A 16,144-nucleotide genomic window follows, 5' to 3' on the forward strand; every position below is an offset into this window, starting at 1 on the left:
CAGTACGGTGAATTATCACGGTATTGGGAGTTTCCTCATCTTTGTCAGGGGCAATCTGAGGAAAGTTAAAATGCAATACAGTGGTACCTCGGAGGTCTGTTCTTAACCTGAAACTGTTCTTAACCTGAAGCACCACTTTAGCTAATGGGGCCTCCCACTGCTGCCGCGCCGCCGGAGCACCATTTCTGTTCTCATCCTGAAGCAAAGTTCTTAACCCGAGGTACTATTTGTGGGTTAGCGGAGTCTGTAACCTGAAGTGTATGTAACCTGAAGCGTATGTAACCCAAGGTACCACTGTAACATCATCTCATGCATACAATGGCCATTGTGTTGGCACAAGGCCTACTCGTAGATAAAACCTACCATCATTCCAAAATATGCCTAATAGATAACATGATATTTGTTGCTTTGTCCATTATTTTAGGACAGCTCAAGAAGCTCAGGGCAGCATAAATGGCTCTCCCACCCTCAATTTTATCCTGATACCCTGAAAGGTGGATTGGGCTGAGATACATGAGTTTGCCCAAAGTCACCTGTACCTGAATGGGCGTTTGAACCCAGGTCTCCCAGATCCTTGTTGAGCACTCTAACCGTTATACCACACAGACTCCTGTGCATTCCTATTAGTATATTTTCATGCTAGAAACTGAGATCTGCTGGAATGCAAGCATTAAAAAAATAAGGCAGTCAAAGCAACTACATTAGTGGGTTCCACAAATAGAAAAAGATGGATTTGCATTTGCTTTCTCTGTATGAAACGTTTTATAGTATTTTGTTCTCCATGCTGCTGTTACTACTGCTACTACTACTACTACTACTACTACTACTACTACTACTACTACTACTAAATACATAGCTATAAACCCATCATTTAAATGGAAGTGTCAGTACCCCCAAAACTGTGGGGGAGAGCTCATACTTTCCCCTTCCTCCTAAGTTTACTATTTTGAACAGAGTTTTGGAGAGTGTTGAAAGGTGGGCTCTAAGGAACACCCCCCCCAAGGCCTGACACTCCCTTTTGTTTTCACCCAGGTCTGTAGCCACTGCCATTACTCTTTTACACCACAGATAGATAATAATAAGCCCCCTTCTTGGGAACAGGAAAAAAAGGCTCTTATACATTTTAATGTGACCTTAGACAGTGCTTTTCAGAAATCACAGGCACATCTGACTACACTTGAGGTTGAATTGAGCTAATGGCATTCACCTCATCTTTAGATGCAAAATTGGAAGATAAAAAGACCTTGATGTGAAAAGGAAAGGGGAGGGGAGTGAGGGGAGAAGAGAAGCAGATTAGAGATATTGCTTAAAAATCTTATGATTGCTAGTTGATAACGAAATGTCTCCTCTTTCTGGGGAGGGAGAAGAAGAAGGAAAAAAAAACCCTGTGGGCTTGCAAGATGTCCTCACGCTTTTTATTTTTAATGATAGAATCTATTTTATTCCCTGGCCAAAGAAATTTCAATGTTGCTGCATATGTGACCAGGAGATATGCTGACCTTTAACAAATCTTATTTTTAAAATCTGATGGAACAGTTATTGCAATATTCCATCCCTGTAAGATAAAAAAAAAGGAGCTTTCTTCCTCTGTAATCAGAAGTGGATTAAATTTATTAAAGGTACAGAACCCCCCCTCCCCCAACTTCAAAATGACACTTGCCAGTCATGCTTTATTATAAAATGCTGTTTGAAGATGTAGATTCTTCCTGGATTCTGCCCCCCTCCCTTTCTAAAACTCATACCAGGGTATTAGACAATGAGTGATATTCAATTATTTGACTAGGAAAGATACTTGATGCTAACAAGAGGAGGTCACTCAGCACACACACACACACACACACACACACACACACACACACACACACACAGCGAGAAAGAAATTAACCATAAGCACTTAAAGGTATAAGAAGGAACCTATGAAGAAATACGTGCTTAGAAACACAATCTAAGCACTAAAGGTGAACTAATAATTGAAAAGGTGCACCAGCTATGGAGAAAGCACCCCAACAAAGGGTGAGTTATAGTTGCACACAACTCTGCTTCTGTTTTGAAACAGAATGTCGTGTACCTGCAAAACCAATTGCTTAATAACATAATGTTCACCTTTTGTAAAAGGCTGAAGGCGTCCTGTCTTGATATCCAAGGATGGGAAGTGACAACCATCTTCTTACCCAAAGAACACGTTGTCTCACATTTAAATGTCTTCCTGATCATCTCATACGAACACAAGGAAGACCAGGGCTGTGACTATTTAAAGCATGCCGCCCCCCCCCCTGCAATAATCCTGGGAAATGTAGTGGGGTTTATTATTATTAAAAAAACAGCTAGAAATTCCAGTTCTGCAACTCCAGTTCCCAGGATTCCTTTCCAGGGTGCCCACGCTTCAGATGGGTGGTGTGTATGCAGCCTTGTTCAGTATTATTTACAGTGGTTTGCTGCAACTTTCCAATGTTTCAGACAGGGAATCTTTCCCTAGAGATGGCCAGGGATTGCATTTGGGACCGTCTGCATTTAAAGCAGATTTTCTAACACTGGGCCACAGCAAAATTCCCCCTGCCCTGGTCTAAAGCCCACATGCTGCACAGCTAGGATTTTCAATACAGCCTCAATGGAAAGGGAAGTAGAGGAAGCAATAGACAATGCAACAGGTCCTGAGCAAAGGTCTGTGTGTGTACATGTGTTTCTGCTGCTGAAAAGATCTGGATGAATAATAGTCCCAGCACGAAAGGCTTCAGAAATAAAGCAAATGCACAGCAGCCCCTTTAACTTCCTTTTTGCATCCACAACCTCTACTGCATTACTGTACTGCTAGGAGATTAAAACAGAGAGGAAATCTTAAATCTCGCGGAAAGCCACTGGGTTTTGAAACTGTGTTTCAGAACGTGGTTGTTGACCAAATATAGTTTATATGGATTAGGTAGCCTATCATGAGCTCACTTTTAAGATTACTGAATTCTTCTCTTTCTTAACTACATTTGTATGCCACCCTGTGCGATCAAGTTCTCCTGGCAGTTTACAATAATTGACTCAAGAAGTTTAACAGATCCAAAGAGTTGCATTTCACCCATGCTAGTTAAAATGAGGGTTTTTCTTAATGTGATCAATTAAAGTTATTGCTTGATTATAGGAGTGCATGAAAAGATCTTGGATGGGTCTAGAGCCACAACAAGCTTCCTTGCTCTGCAGCAGCCCCTTATACTGGCAAAACTGATCTCCCAGCACTAACACCATCCAACTCTGCACCAAATAAAGGTAAAGAGACCCCTGACCATTAGGGCCAGTTGTGACCAACTCTGGGGTTGCGGCGCTCATCTCACTTTACTGGCCGAGGGAGCAGGCGTACAGCTTTCGGGTCATGTGGCCAGCATGACTAAGCCGCTTCTGGCGAACCAGAGCAGCGCACGGAAACGTCGTTTACCTTCCCGCTGGAGCGGTACCTATTTATCTACTTGCACTTTGACATGCTTTCGAACTGCTAAGTTGGCAGGAGCAGGGACCGAGCAACTGGAGCTCACCCCATCGTGGGGATTCAAACTGCTGACCTTCTGATCGGCAAGTCCTGGGCTCTGTAGCCACCCGTGTCCCAGCCATCATGCCTAGTGGCCATCAATAGCCCCACACGTGCTTTCGAACTGCTAGGTTGGCAGGAGCAGGGACTGAGCAACAGGAGCTCACCCCATCGCGGGAATTTGAACTGCTGACCTTCTGATCGGCAAGTTCTAGGCTCTGTGGTTTAACCCACAGCGCCACCCGTCTGCACCAAATAGGAATGTGCAAAAACATCTACTTCTGCTTCATTGACTATCCAAAAGCCTTTGATTGTGTCGATCATGGCAAACTATGGCAAGTTCTTAAAGAAATGGGAGTGCCTGCTCACCTCATCTGTCTCCTGAGAAATCTCTATATGGGACAAGAAGTTACAGTTAGAACTGGATATGGAAAAACGGATTGGTTCAAAATTGGGACAAGAAGTATGACAAGGCTGCATATTGTCTCCCTGCTTATTTAATTTACATGCAGAATTCATCATGTAAAAGGCTGGACTAGATGAATCCCAAGTCAGAATTAAGATTGCCGGAAGAAGTATCAACAACCTCAGATATGCAGATGACACAACCTTGATGGCAGAAAGTAAGGAGGAATTAAAGAACCTTTTAATGACGTTGAAAGAGGAGACTGCAAAATATGGTCTGAAGCTCAACATCAAAAAAACTAAGATCATGGCCACTGGTCCCATCACCTCCTGGCAAACAGAAGGGGAAGAAATGGAAGCAGTGAGAGATTTTACTTTCTTGGGTTCCATGATCAATGCAGATGGTGACAGCAGTCACAAAATTAAAAGATGCCTGCTTCTTGGGAGAAAAGCAATGACAAACCTAGACAGCATCTTAAAAAGCAGAGACATCATCTTGCTGACAAAGGTCTGAGAGTCCCATGGACTGCAAGAAGATCAAACCGATCCATTCTTAAGGAAATCAGCACTGAGTGCTCACTGGAAGGACAGATCCTGAAGTTGAGGCTCCAATACTTTGGTCACCTCATGAGAAGAGAAGACTCCCTGGAAAAGACCTTGATGTTGGGAAAGATTGAGAGCACAAGGAGAAGGGGACGACAGAGAACAAGATGGTTGGACAGTGTTCTCGAAGCTACCAACGTGCGTTTGACCTAACTGCGGGAGGCAGTGGAAGACAGGAGTGCCTGGCGTGCTCTGGTCCACGGGGTCACGAAGTGTCAGACATGACTAAACAACAACAGCAACAATTTGTTCAAAAACACGCCCCCCCCACTTGGTGCTTCAGAAAACAGCGTGAGTCAGTCCAAAATGGTTCAGAGGTTGCCTGAAAAACAAATAATTGTTCTTCATTATTCTAGAGATTTTCCTTCCTTTAAAGATTACTCATGGTTTCCTGAGATACAGTGGGGTTACCCTGAACACACTGTGGAGAAAAGCACTCTCTAAAAACAACATTATATTATTATTATTATTAATATATGGGGTATACCTGTCAGCAAGTGCTGGGATGGTAGAAAGGAACTAATAGCCCTGTCTTCTAGAGAATTAACAGCACTACTTCTTTAAACTTGACTTTTGCCGGCCGGAAGCCTGGGTGGGAATTACAGTCGTTTCTAATCTTGTTCCCCTAATTGGCACGAGAAAATGAGTTGTCATCGAGACGCACTGGCAGCAAGAGGCCATTTTCATAATTCCCTCAACACTATACGCTGGAGAAGTCACCCTACCCGCTTGCCCCCACACCTTTCTCTCTCGTCTTTCATGCATTTGAACGATGTAAAATTAGAAACTTCGCCGGCAGCCCACCCAAAAGGACTTGTGTAACGGTTTCAGCATAGGCCTCTTTGAAAGATGGCCACACATGCGGAGTGACAGGGGGAAATAATACAAGGCCCGTATAATCCACCCGTTGTTGACTTTTGCGGCAGAATATCCATGAATATTAATTGATTGGACTGAGCCCTGAGATACCGTCCTTGTTAAGGATGAACGAGCACTTTCTTCTTCTTCTTCCAGGGTGCCTGAAAGCTCGGGCTGCCTTAGGTGGTGGCTGGGTCGCCCTTGACATCTGCAACTATTAGCAAATCTCACACAGGCACCCACGTTTAGATGAACTTTAAATAATAATAAAAAGGGGAGATAATGTAAGCAGTGCTAGTTGCTGTAGGTTGGGATTTAAGATTACAGAATTTAGTAAGATTATATATTTGATGAACATGGCGAGGTGGTGCGTGTCAGCATTTGAAGGGGTTACCTCGCTTAGGAAGGAAGTATTAGCCGTGCCTCAACCCTACCGAGATTAATGTCAACAGAATCAAGAGTGGCATTAGCACTGTAATAATGTCAGCAAGCTGGCAACAGTTCCATAAGTTTAATACCACCGACATTCGACAGATGGAAATAGGTATGTATAGTATGTTGGTGGGGGGTCTCTGCTACTTCTAAGGATCAGGTCCAAACGGACCAGTCACTGCTCCGTGTTGCCTGGAGACATGTCCCTGCAAAAGGCTTTTAGAAGTCCAGGTCTCAAGAGCACATTTCCTGAAGGGTTCGGGATTCAGCATTGATCGTACGTGTGCAAATTCCTGTCGTCATGTAGCACCTTGCTCTCAAAACACTAAGATAGTCAGAATTTCATCCTGCTACATTCTGCCATCAAAATCCAAATTCCGATGCTCTCAGGGACATTGTTGCGGCTTGGGAAAGAAGAGACTGAGAGGAGATACAATAGCCAAATATCTGAAGGCTATTGTCACATGCAAGATGGAACAAGCTTGTTTTCTCCTGCTCTGGAGCTCAGGATTCGAACCAATGGCTTCAAGTTACAAGAAAGGAGATTTCAACTAAACATCAAGAAGTACTTTCTGACAGTAAGAGCTGTTCGACTCCCAAAATAGGTGCTGGGCTTCATTGGAGATTTTTTTTTTTTAAAGGAGAGGTTGGATGGCCGTCTGTCATGGATGCTTTAGTTGAAATTCCTGCATTGCAAGGGGTTGGACTAGATGACCCTTGGGGTCTCTTCCAACCCTACAATTCTATGATTCAATCCTAAACATACTTACATGGGGGTAATTCCCACCGGATTCAATCAGACATACTTCTGGCATACTTTAGACATACGTCTGCACTGAAAAACTGTTTCATTTGGTCTGCCAAGCTGACAAGAACAAGAAGAAGAAGAAGAAGAAGAGTTTGGACTTGATATCCCGCCTTTCACTCCCCTTCAGGAGTCTCAAAGCGGCTAACAATCTCCTTTCCCTTCCTCCCCCACAACAAACACTCTGTGAGGTGAGTGGGGCTGAGAGACTTCACAGAAGTGTGACTGGCCCAAGGTCACCCAGCAGCTGCATGTGGAGGAGCGGAGACGCGGACCCGGTTCCCCAGATTACGAGACTACCGCTCTTAACCACTACACCACACTGGCTCTCTAACAAATGTTAGGATGTTAGGGTGGGGCTATTATTATTATTATTATTATTATTATTATTATTATTATTATTATTATTATTATTATTAAACCTGTTTTAGTTTTAGCATTTTAGTTGGATTTGAACAGCGTAATTTGCATCTCCTTTGAATCTACTGTTATTCTCTCAGACTCTTCAGGATGAACTGTAGGAAATTTAAATGTAAATAAATACAACAGAGAATAAATTTTCATTAGCGAAATGTTGGAGGTTATGGAGTTATCTGACCCCCAAATCATCTGAAGGCAATCCTTCAGGCAATCCAGCTATTCCTGGGGATAGCAGGCACCCCCAACCTTTGGCCCTCCAGATGTTTTGGACTACAATTCCCACCATCCCTGACCGCTGGTCCTGTTAGCTAGGGATCGTGGGAGTTGTAGGCCAAAACATCTGGAGGGCCGCAGGTTGGGGATGCCTGCTGTATGGGGAAAGTTTTTTAAAAAATTGTTTCATGTTTTATTATGTTTTTATATATGTTGGAAGCTGCCCAGAGTGGCTGGAGCAACCCAGTAAGATGTGTGGGGTATAAATAGTAAAATCATCATTATGGAACGGGACGTCCTTATTTTCATCAGAGAAATACTGGAGGGTATGGAATTGGGGGAAGGAGTATTGCTGGAATCCTGAAGAGGATTCCATATGCATATATGTGTGATGTGAGATTTTATATATATGACTCATGTTTGTTAAAAAAAGTCTAAAAAAAAAGTCTAAAAAAAAATTATTAGCTTAAGATATGTGAAGTGCTCCACTAATTTTATGCTGTTTGATTATCATTTTAAACTACACATTTCAAGCCTCTAATCACTTTGAAACTGAAGAGCTTTAAACCAACTGTGAAGTGCTGCAGTAGCATTTGAAATATGTTTAGCAATGGAGCAGAGTTCTGTAAACTTTTCAGAAGGGTCGGGCTAACTTAAAAGAAGCAGCAATATCATTGCATTTTACTGTATCAAAAAAGTAACATTGGAGAGCGTTAGCTTTCTAGTGGTCAAGGCTTGCCTAAAACTGCAGCAAAAAATTGAAGTCTTGTGCAGGTTGTAAATAGGTGAGGAAAATAAGGGAAAACAAATAATGAGAACAAAAAGCACATTTCACTTGGGAAGGTTCAGTTCCGAAAAACTGCAAAGTAATTGTACTTTATGAATCGCTGATTGAAAAAGTTGTTTGAGTTTGATTAATTAACTGCAGTTTACAAGAAGCAACGAGGAAAGTAAATTGCAAGCGATCCTGGGACCCCACTTTGCAGATTGTTTGTTATAAAAAAAAGTTAAAATATTACAAGAATGCAGATAGCGTGACAATATTTTAAAATGAATGTACTATTAACTTTGATCATCATCATTAGTGTATTCAGTTATTAATGTACACAAGCACATCTGTTAATTTTGTGCTGAATAAACACTAGCTTTGTGCAGACATCAGTACCCACCTTGACCCCAATATTAAATATATGAGAATCTGGTTCTGGGTATGTGGTGAATCTAACAATGTAATGATTTTGGGTCCATCAATAATATTAACGAAAAAGGAGGACACACAACTTTCACTTGCAGTGTGACTCAGCAGTTTGTACAGCAGCCTCAAGCACAACCTTGGGACAAGTCCACCAATTAGTTTTCTGACTCACAACCCATCAAAAGGGAATATCTCTAAACTGTAAGCTATCTCAATGTTGGTTAAAATTTTGGACTTATAATCTAGGTCCCTTTTAGCTACAATTCCTGCACTGCAGGTGTTAAGTTGTGGGTGAACATATCAGACGACACAGCAATTCTTCAGACAGCTCTTGTTTATTCACAGGCCAGAACAGAACTGAACTGAAGGGTTCAGCCAGCCTGCTTATATAGAGCTCCAGAACAACGTAATTGTTACAGCTTTCTGTAACTATCCAGTCACTGAAGGTCACTTTCGATCCCTTATTTGCATATGTGGACCTGAACTATCTACAGTATCCCCCTGCTGGCCCAGGGTGAGAACTTCAGTATATAACAGCAGGGGGTTGGACTAGATGACCCCATGGGTCACTTCCGGCCCTATGCTTCTACGATTCTAAACCAAACAAAAGAGGGAGCTGCCCCAGCAATAGGAAAGATGAAAGGCCAATCAAACACCATGACCTGTAAGATGTACTGCGGCCTTTTGCATCTTCACTTTGAAACTGAGTCATAGATACATGGATCTCTCTCTCTCTCTCTCTCTTTTGCATTCCAGTTGTTGCTCCTTTTTATCTTAGCCTCAGTGCCTGGCAGCAAATTGTTCCAAATCTCTGTATATTTAAAAACGTATTTACATATGCAAATGTGCAAAGGCCATGGGTGGGCTCGCCACCCCTCTTCCCCGAGTGGCTGCAAAGTCCTATTCTGACCTTGGATACGCTGGGATAAAAGGCCCTCTGTGACTTCGAGCTTTTGAACCGGAATTCACTCCGCAATTCATCTATAGCTGCAAAACAACATGTGTTGGCATTCAGCTCCCAGGGGTTCCTTTTGGAACAATCTGAGCACTGGCATTGTTCAAAAAGGCAGGGGGCAGCCATGTTCACCCAGGGTGTCTAATTGCTTGGCATTATGCATATGCATTGAGGGAGGGGCAGCTTTCTGTTTTGTGTGTGTGTTTGTGCACGCAAAGCACAAAGCACTCAGCACTGCACATCTAAAACTTGCTTTGGCTACAATGCACCGTAGATTTCTCCTCTTTTGAAGAGTAAGTGCCACGTCGTCTTCTGCACTCAGGACTCCACTTCTGACAGGGTCTGGCTAGGTTTTTCCTCAAGCGAGCCACTACTCTTTCAGCCTCAGTTCTCCATTTGCAATGTGAGGATACTGACCTGCTGTAAGGATTACTGGGTTAAGACGTTAGCAGCACTCTGAGCACTCTAAAGCACTTTATAAATGCTGGCGTTGTTGCTCTGATTATTACTGTTATCCTTAACATCCACAAGGACACGTCGTTTCCTGCAGTGCTCATGCGATACCTCTCTCCGTATACAGCTGTGGTTGCGCAAGGGCTAACTCCCCAACATAAGACGGCGGGTCAGGCCAGCCCAGGGGTAGGCAACCTAAGGCCCGGGGGCCAGATGCGGCCCAATCGCCTTCTCAATCCAGTCCGGGAATCAGCGTGTTTTTACATGAGTAGAATGTGTCCCTTTATTTAAAATGCATCTCCAGGTTATTTGTGGGGCCTGCCTGGTGTTTTTACATGAGTAAAATGCATCTCTGGGTTATTTGTGGGGCATAGGAATTCATTCATTCCCCCCCAAAAAATATAGTCCAGCCCACCACATGGTCTGAGGGACGGTGGATCGGCCCACGGCTGAAAACGGTTACTGACCCCTGGGCCAGCCTGTGGGAATCAGAGGAAAAATGAGGTACAGTGGTACCTTGGGTTAAGTACTTAATTCGTTCCGGAGGTACGTTCTTAACCTGAAACTGTTCTTAACCTGAAGCACCACTTTAGCTAATGGGGCCTCCTGCTGCTGCTGCGTCGCTGGAGCACGATTTCTGTTCTCATCCTGAAGCAAAGTTCTTAACCCGAGGTACTATTTCTGGGTTAGCAGAGTCTGTAACCTGAAGCGTATGTAACCTGAAGCATATGTAACCTGAGGTACCACTGTACTGAGTATTGACACAAACATGTCCCCCAGATTAGGGGGGAGGAAGAAAGTGAAGGGTAAAATGAAAACCCCAAATAGTGGTCTGAGCATACTCAGTGGGCATGGAATACTGACTGACAGAGTGCCCGGAACAGAAGGACTTCACACTGCAACATTTAGTTGCAGAGCCCAACATATTGTTATTGATTTCAGTGGCAATTCGGCCTGCCTGACTTTTTTTTAAAAAAAATTTAGTGCCTCTGTTCATGTTTCCTAATACCCTTGTTGTATTATATACCCCAATGTGCACAAGGCATCAGGCAGCCGGCAAAGCAGCTTATTAGAAAAGCAGACGTCCTTATTAGACAGATTTGTGCCACACAATTAATTATTTTGACTTTTGTTGTCTCTTTGTCTCCCTCCCCCCCTCCCATGCCCAGTATTAAATACAGTTTAAGTTGTTGATAACATTATCCAACTAACATTTTGAAGAAGAAGGAAAAATCATTCAGCGGGCTTGGCAGACGGAAGTGAATATCTTTTTAAGTGATAATAGACACAATTAATTTGGTGCAGTTTAAAATAAGAAAAGCGATGGTAAAACTGAATTAGTGATGTGTAATTGGAAACGGTTATAGAGCGGCGCGATTTACGGGGTAATTCAGTGACAACGGGAAGAGGGAAAAAAGGCAGGCCGTGCATCACGATTAAAACAAGGTTACTGGAATTGGTAGCTGCGCTCTAATAGTATGGAGGGCTGTATTGGTGCTGGTTGTGAAGACGATGAATGGAAGGTGGAGACGTACATTTATTTCTTCTTCTTTTTTTAAAGACACCTGTGAGGGCTGAACCAGAGAAAGATGAGTGACAACAATAGTTATATGAATTCTCTTTCTACTGCGTGTCCTTATGCAAATAAGGCTTAGAAGCTGGGTAAAACCTTAACTCTTGCTGGCAAGGCAAGCCTTTCCGTTGCCTTTATTTCATCTTTGTAGTCCCATAATAAACAGCTGCTATATGAAATGTTAATACCCTCGCAGAGCTTGATAGGGTTTAACCTCGGCACATCTGCTTTTGACACCGAAAGACATTTGAAAGACAGTGCGTGTGTGGGGAGGGAGGGGGGGAATGTGAGGATGTTCGACGTAGAGCTAAGGAGTATTAACCCGGTTGGGTCCCCTCCGAAGGGCTTCGCGGAATGCCGATGCCGAGACAGCCCTGTGAAAAATGAGTGGCAAGCTGTATGGGGGGCTCAAAAGGACAGCGGGTGGGCGCATTTGACACCAGTCTCCCCTCATTCTGTATCATCCACATTCTATGTGACAGTGGTGTTCCCTTTAAACAGAACACGTGAGGCTATTGATGGCCACTAGGCATAATGGCTGGGATGCGGGTGGTGCTGTGGGTTAAACTACAGAGCCTGATCAGAAGGTTGGTGGTTCGAATCCCCGCGACGGGGTGAGCTCCCGTTGCTCGGTCCCTGCTCCTGCCCACCTAGCAGTTCAAAAGCATGTCAAAGTGCGAGTAGATAAATAGGTACCGCTCCGGCGGGAAGGTAAACGGCGTTTCCATGAGCTGCTTTGGTTCGCCAGAAGCGGCTCAGTCATGCTGGCCACATGACCCGGAAGCTGTACGCCGGCTCCCTTGGCCAATAAAGCGAGATGAGCGCCGCAACCCCAGAGTCGGCCACGACTGGACCTAATGGTCAGGGGTCCCTTTACCTTTAGGCATGATGGCTAGGCTCCATGTTTGGAGGCAAGAATGTTGCTGGAAACTCTTGCATGCCTTTCAATTATCCCGGGAAAATGAGGACACCCCGTTTTCTCACGCAAGAGCATGGTGCCCATTTTGGGCGCCACAATCTCACCCCGGAAAAGTGCGACTTGCTGTGGGTCACATGGCTCATGCGAGAACACAGTCCTGGAAGACATGCGTCCCGATTTTTCACCTCGACGTGTTGGAGGGTTTGCGCTTGTGCTCAGAGTTGGGCGGGGTATAAATCATTCCCACAGGCTTCTGGTTGGCCACTGAGAGAACAGGATGCTGGACTAGACGGGGCCTTGGCTTGATGCATCAGGCTTTTCATATGTTCTTTTGACTTCAGATCCCATCAGCCTCAGCCAGCAAAGGGCCAATGCTCAGAGATGATGGGAGCTGTGATCGAGCGTTTGGAAGGTATCCCGTTACCTAGCCCTGTTGTCCAATTCATATTTTTTAATTTTTTGGTCAAAGTAATATCTCCAAGCTGGGTTTCTAGTTCGTGGATCCTCAGCACACCCACAAAAACAAAAGCAAAAGCTGGCTATCACCAGCCAGAGCAAACGGGCATCTCATCTGGTTAGATCTGCCTTTCAATTATGCCAGAATCCTAAGTGAGAATGTGATTCGGAAAGCATCTGAGCTGCCTGCGTTTGGTAGGGCTTGAGCCAACACCGGAATGGAAACTCTTTGAGATTGATGCTGCCGAGACTAGAGCTTTATCAAAAGAGAACAATTCCTGGGGATATTATGGCAGGCAGAGAGAGACGGTACTTGCTTTGCCTGCTTTTGACAGTCTGTCACATTGGATGGAGGTGGTTTCACATCCTGCATTTTGACAGTCCATAAAGGCTAATTAAACAAATCTCCCAGGTCCAAATGCTACCTCCTCCGGAAGACTAATTCCCCTTGCCCAAATAGTTAATATCAGATATCGTGGGCATGTGGCTAGCTAATGTGATATAACACATATTGCTGGAACTTACTGAACACAGATATTACCAATTAACACATGATATCAGCAATCAGCGTTCCTGCCATTTATAGAACACTCCTCATTCTACTTCTTGTAGCTTCGAGCCCTGTAACAATCTGAAGTCATTTATAAAGGAAGGTTTTGTGCGTCAGATGGGAAATTAAGAAGCTGGGTTAGGCAGAGGAGGGAGAGGATTATAAATAACTCAAAGGGACACACACAAACACACTGAGGGTGTGTGTATGTGCACAATTCAGTTCCCTTTCCTATTTAGTCCAGGGTAAAAGTACTAACTTTTTGCTATCCATCCATATGACTCTAGGCTGGCTGAGGCTGAAGGGAGTTGTAGTTCAGCAACACCCAGAGGGCACCCAGTTGGGAAAAGCTGCAGAGGAGATAGGCTGGAGATATCCATGGTATACTTGTGGATACGTCTATCAAATTACTTTGAGAGAATCACAGTTTTGGCATTCTGGGTGGGCCACGTTGTGTAGATCCTTAAAGCTCTCTTGAGTTATTTATTTACCTTATTAAAACGCTGCCCAATAACAACGTTCTCTGGGCAGCCTACGCTAGCCATAAAATATGAAAATAAAATAAATTGAAACATAGCAATAATCCACTAAAACAATAAAGCAGCAGATTGAAATCGAATTTAAAATATTTAAGAGATCTTAAATGGAAAATGAAGAGGGCTTTGCTCCCAAATGAGGCACTAAGCCTCCCTGAGGAGACTGTTCCACAGGAAAGGTGCCTCCACCAAGAAAATCCCTCTTCCAAGTAGTCATTCTCTGATTGGTTCCACCACCCACATAAGAAGCTCTGAAGATGATCAGGTGTTGGTTGGGTGCATTGGGGAGGCCGAAGTCCTTCAGGTAGTCATGTTCCAAGCCGTTAAGGGCTTTAACGGTCAACACCACCCCTTGAACTGGGCCCAGAGGCAGCCCGGAAGCTGCTGACAAAGGGCTGACACACCACCCAGTCTCAGTTACAATTCAGGATGGCTATTTTGGGCTAACAAGGGCCGCAGGTGGCGCTGTGGGTTAAACCACAGAGACTAGGACTTGCTGATCAGAAGGTCGGCGGTTCGAATCCCCGCCACGGGGTGAGCTCCCATTGCTTGGTCCCTGCTCCTGCCAACCTAGCAGTTCGAAAGCACGTCAAAGTACAAGTAGATAAATAGGTACCGCTTCGGCGGGAAGGTAAACAGCGTTTCCATGCGCTGCTCTGGTTCGCTAGAAGCGGCTTAGTCATGCTGGCCACATGACCTGGAAGCTGTATGCCAGCTCCCTTGGCCAATAAAACGAGATGAGTGCTGCAACCCCAGAGTCGGTCAAGACTGGACCTAACGGTCAGGGGTCCCTTTACCTTTACCTTTATTTTGGGCTAACTGAAGTATTTTCAAAAGGCAACTGCCTGCACTACACAGGAGGAAGCAGAGGTGTGCAAGAAGTGATGGATGCTGTGATTGGCAGGCAGCATGAAACCTCTGGATTGATCAGGCCAGATGTAAACAACGGGGCCCTTACCTTCTGACTGAGTCTGGTAGATGGAGCAGTACAAGCTGCTCCACACCTTCACATGGCCAAGCTCTGCAAACCAGGGGAGCTCCATCATCAAACTGATCAAGATTACCTCCCTGGCAAGCAATAAGCAAATTTGGACAACAGCGCACTGATCAATCAACTCACCTGTCGCTGAAACAGGCTCAGCCTTATTATTTGACACACGGCATGCGGTCGATTCAACACACTTCTGGAGTCTGAAGAACCCTTACCAGGGTGCGGTGAAGGATCCAGCTCTCTGTGGGGTTGCTGCAGGGAAGATAAGCAGGAAGGACTAATTCCTGAGTAGGGCTTGATGTTGAATATAGATTGAGGCAAGGGCACCTGATGTTCACTTGTCCTCATGACAGCTGGTAAAGGGTGACTATGGAGAATCTTCGAGACATGGGGGCTCTGAAAGCTGCAAGGAGGAAACCCATTACAGGTGAAGAACTATTAAGAGAATTTGCACCTTCATGTCTACTCCACTCCCTAATTAGGCTTAAGGTGTCATTTACTGATAAGAGCCTGTACAAATGATAGAGAAACTCATATTAGTTTTAGTTTTTAAAGACGTCTAACATTAGCCGTGCAGCAGTCAAACTACAGGTGCATTGGCAAAGATAAACAGAGTCTAATATGGTTTAAAACTGGGTGGGGGGCCGCTTGTTGAGATTCCTGAATTGCAGGGGGCGGGGGTTGGATTTGATGACCCTCGGGGTTCCTTCCAACTCTATAATTCTGAATTATTCAGCAACATTCACCCTTGGCTCTGTGGTGTGGGCCAGAAGTCCTTCCTTGTAGTGGTGAATTTTTTCATAGGGGAACAGTTAGGGCCAGAGGTGCTGGCTTGCGAGGGCAATGCGGGGGGTTACATTGTGTGTGTGAGTATGGTGCTGCCTCCCTAAGCCAAGCAGTAGCTTCCCGGGCTTTGGGAAGGAGGTGCCAGGGGAAAATTAAGGGGACTAGCCTAGTTCCCCTAGTCCACTGACTGCACACCTCTGCCACCTTGGATGTTGTAGAATGCATGGATCCTGCACAATAGTGGTGCATACATTGTATAGATGTAATAGCTGTATAAGCCATGCAATGGATTGAATTTGGAGCAGCAAGTTTCTGAGTAACTTCAGAAACTTGCTGGGTAGCCTTTTGTATCACTAGGGCTTATCGTTTTGTCTCCTGAGACAGGCAGTCACATGTCAGGAAGGTTAAGCACAATGCATCTTGCACCATTTATTAAACCAATTTACTTGTGGTATCTTCTTCTAGTTCCAACAGCCCAATATTCCA

This window comes from Podarcis bocagei, assembly GCF_964188305.1.
Source record: "Podarcis bocagei genome assembly, chromosome: 1".
NCBI classification, from domain to species: domain Eukaryota; kingdom Metazoa; phylum Chordata; class Lepidosauria; order Squamata; family Lacertidae; genus Podarcis; species Podarcis bocagei.